Raw genomic sequence first — 4708 nt, forward strand, 5'->3', positions numbered from 1 at the left:
AAGATGACGTCAACTGAGGTATGATAATTATTCACACTAGTGTGATGAGAGCAAGATATCGCCAAGTGTAATCATCCCTAAATTGGCGCTGACAACACGATAGCGCGCCAAAACCTGCTGCTGACTGCTGACTCGTGTGGTCGGGGCAGAATATTAACGAACAGCTGATCCGGTTGTATCAAATATGTATTATCCGGCCTCCGGTCATGTTGCACCGTCATCATCCAAGTGAGGAACATTAGTGAAATTTAGATTGTGTTCTAAAGTCCGGTTAACTTCGTTATCTGAGATCGGGGTAACTGCATTATCTCACGTACGGTTAATCGGCTTCTTGATTATTTATTGAATATTCGATTCATTTGATTCTAAAATGTTCGGTTAACAGGATTCTTCCTTATATCATATTTGGTTAACTAGAATTCTACTAGTGTAATGTTCGGTTAATTGGTACAGTATCATAATTATATAGGGTCCGGTTCTTTGGAATTCTGTTGTCCTGAAGGTTCAATTAACTTTAATTCAAGTCAGCTTAATTAGGACCCGGATTACCTGAGGTCCTGGTAGTTACGATGTTCATTATCCTTAAGTCCAGCTAGTTGGCTCTAAGGTTACCTAACACCTGGTTAATTACCCCGACTTTCTGAGAACCGGTTGAGCAGAATAATTATAATCCATGGTAGTTAGTTACGTCAGATCCGGTTAATTGGAATTGGGTTTATCCAAGATCCGGTTAATTGAAATATATATTTTTTTAATGTCCTGTTAATTGGAATTCTCGTCATCTAAGTATAAGAAGCAAACAAGTAACACAGAGAAACACGTAAGAACACACAGTAAACACAACCCAACAACACAAAGACTATCAAAACAAACTATGAAACACAATAAAAAAGCTCGGAAATACAAAATTTTCATACAAAACAAAATTAAGATAACGCAACACAACATTGAAATGTAACACACAACACTTGAATACTCCACAACTCTTTAACCCAACACAACAAGAAACTTTACTACAATACAACACAACACAACACAACACGTTTAAAACCTAATGAACGAGGTAATATAGGTTTAAACACAACGGAGAGAGAGAGAGAGAGAGAGAGAGAGTCATACACTGTACTGCACAGTAACGTGGTGGAAAGTGCATGTAACGGCCAGTTGACAGGTGTTGGGAGAGAGGTGGTGGTGATGGTAGTTGTGGTAATAGGAAGTGATAGTGGTGGTAAAAGTGTTAGTTGAGGTGGTGGTGATAGTAGTGGTTGATGGTGGTGGTAAAAGTGGTAGTTGAGGTGATGGTGATAGTAGTGGTTGATGGTGGTAATTGATGGTGGTGGTAAAAGTGGTAGTTGAGGTGATGGTGATAGTAGTGGTTGATGGTGGTAATTGATGGTGGTGGTAAAAGTGGTAGTTGTGGTGATGGTGATAGTAAAAAGGAAAGTGGTGGTGGTAATAGATGGTTGGTGTTGATCGTGGTGGTGATAATAGTAGCTACAGCGGTGTTAGTAATGGTGGTGGTGGTAGAAGTGGTAGAAGTGGTAGTTGTGGTGATGGTGATATTGATAGTAACTAGTGATAGTGGTGCTAGTAATAGATAGTGGTGGTAGTGAGGTGGTGGTGGTGGTAGAATCTCAAAGGTTCAAGTGACCAGTGTTCTCCCTCATAACAAGACATGCCACAACTAACATGGTGTAAAAAGTGTTGTGTCATTCTTAACAAAATAAATTCACCACAATAATGCACAAATATCAGGAGTGAAATAGGAATGGAAAAAGTCGGTGGTACGCCCCTGAGGCAATCCCGCCCCACCCCAACGTCAACCTGGTTGAGAACGAGCGTCTAACTTTGTCGTTGGGGAAATGAAGGCGGTCGAGTACAATGCTTTACATAATTGTCTGGTTGACGACGCCAAATATTTTAGAGGCTTTTGGTTGTGTGTGTGGGGGGGGTGGGGGCAGTGATAGAAGAGAGTGGGACTGATAAGATAAGATACGAGAAGAAAAATTAAGAGGGAGAAAAGAGGTGGGAGAGAAAAACGGAGTGAAACTGAGAGAGGAAGAAGAGGAGAAGATGAGTTGACTCGACCACTTGTTTTGTAACTGGTCTCTCTCTCTCTCTCTCTCTCTCTATCTATATATACTGTATATATATATATATATATATATATATATATATATATATATATATATATATATATATATATATATATATATATATATATATATATATATATATATATATATATATATATATATATATATATATATATATATATATATATATATATATATATATATATATATATATATATATATATATATATATATATATATATATATATATATATATATATATATATATATGTGTGTGTGTGGTGTCTCAAGGTTCTGGAACTACGTGACTGGAGCCTGATTGAACAGATTTGTCGACGATGTAAAATAGCTCGACGTACTTATTGAAGCTGGTGGGTAGTGGAGGGTGGGGGCGGGAGAAAGAGGGACATAGTGGTGGGGGAGGGAGGGGAGAGGGATTAGTGGTGGGAGAGGAAGGGGAAAGGGGAGAGAAGGGAGGGGTGCAGAGGAATTAGTTTCGAGATCGGAGGGAGTGGTGGGGGGAGTCAGTGAATGAGTGAATGAATGAATGACTGATGGAGAGAGAGAGAGGGAGAGAGAGAGAGAGAGAGAGAGAGAGAGCACAGTCTATAAGGACAGGTGGCAAGGTTCCCCTCACACACACACAAAATAATGTATCTGACAAGGGTATTGATTTCTCCTCTTCATTATAAGGTCAAGGAACTCTCTCTCTCTCTCTCTCTCTCTCTCTCTCTCTCTCTCTCTCTCTCTTAGTCTTGCTCCTGTCCCCAACGAGCGATCATTCAGTACTTAGGCGTTGATATATATAAGCCAGCATTCAACTCCACCCCCAAAAAAGCCATTAAAATGTTCGCCCGTCATCTGCCCTCAGTGGTGATGTTTTATGACAAGGACACAAGGCTGTAGTGCTGACAGCGGCCATCACAGTGTTAGTGAGGAAATATGTATGTAGGTGTGTTGTGTTGTGTTGAGTGAGGTAGTGTAGGTGTGTTGTGTTGGTGAGTAGTGTAGGTGTGTGTTGTGTTGGTGAGGTAGTGTAGGTGTGTTGTGTTGGTAAGGTAGTGTAGGTGTGTTGTGTTGGTGAGGAGTAGTGTAGGTGTGTTGTGTTGTGTTGGAGTGAGGAGTGGTGTAGGTGTGTTGTGTTGAGTGAGGTGGTGTAGGTGTGTTGTGTTGTGTTGAGTGAGGTAGTGTAGTTGTGTTGTGTTGTGTTGAGTGAGGTAGTGTAGGTGTGTTGTGTTGTGTTGAGTGAGGTAGTGTAGGTGTGTTGTGTTGTGTTGAGTGAGGTAGTGTAGGTGTGTTGAGTGAGGTAGTGTAGTTGTGTTGTGTTGTGTTGTGTTATAGTTGTGTTGAGTGAGGTGAAAAAAGTGTAGTTGTGTTGTGTTTTGTTATGTTGTGTTGAGGAGGTAGTGTAGGTGTGTTGTGTTGTGTTGAGTGAGGTGTGTAGTTGTGTTGTGTTGTGTTGAGTGAGTGTAGTGTGTAGTTGTAAGCAGTTTTGTTTAAAGGTTATGTTGTGTTGAGGAGTGCAGTGGTGTCAGTTGAGTGAGTTAGTGTAGGTGTGTTGTGTTGTGTTGTGTTGAGTGATGTAGTGCAGGTGTGTTGAGTTGTGTTGAGTGAGGTAGTGTAGGTGTGTTGTGTTGTGTTGAGTGAGGTAGTGTAAGTATGTTGTGTTGTGTTGAGTGATGTAGCGCAGGTGTGTTGAGTTGTGTTATTGATGACTCTGGTGGGACTCAGTGTTAGTTAAGAGCAAAAGTTTATTAGTCATGGTGAGTCGCAGCGTAAGACCAGGCAACCTTCTTACCTTCATGACTTCAGGTAGGGGAGGGAGAGAGGGAAGGACGAGAAGGAATGGAAAGAAGGACACGAAGGAGGAAGGAAGGGAGGGAACCTGACTTAACTAACTTAACGCTAACCTAACGTTAACCTAACCTAACCTAACCTAACTCAACGCTAACTTAACGCTAACCTAACGTTAACCTAACCTAACTCAACGCTAACTTAATGCTAACTTAACGCTAACCTAACCTTACTTAACGCTAACGTAACCAACCGTTTACCAAACCTTATCTAAACTCCTAGGTGGTATTAGGGTAGTTAATCTTCAGGTGATCATTATAATATCTAACATAATGGTACCTGTTGAACACTCATAACGTCTGGCCTTAGTTTGTACACAACGAGTGGGCGTAGCTTCTTGACAGTGAGACAGGAAGTGACAATTCGTTATCGTTAGTCGGTTTGTGGCGGCTGAGAGAAACTCTTCCTTTGGCTGAGAGAGAGAGAGAGAGAGAGAGAGAGAGAGAGAGAGAGAGAGAGAGAGAGAGAGAGAAAACACTGTGCTTTGCTGCCTGGTAAATTGTGGTGAGGTGTGAAGTTTTCTCTCGTGATATATATGACTTTGAGTGGATGTTGCTGGGGGGAGGGGCGTTAACATGACTCGTTGTCTTCTACACCTTCAGCTTGTGGTGTAGTGACCAGCATACTCGCCGTGGAACCGACAGGACGCAGGTTCGATTTCCCCGGGTGAGTAAAACAAAACTATAGGTAAGTTTCTTGATGGCATATTCTACCTAGCGGTAATTAACTACCTGGATGTTGAACGAATGGTAGATCGT

This window comes from Homarus americanus, unplaced genomic scaffold (assembly GCF_018991925.1).
Source record: "Homarus americanus isolate GMGI-L3 unplaced genomic scaffold, GMGI_Hamer_2.0 scaffold4590, whole genome shotgun sequence".
Classification (NCBI taxonomy): Eukaryota; Metazoa; Arthropoda; class Malacostraca; order Decapoda; family Nephropidae; genus Homarus; species Homarus americanus.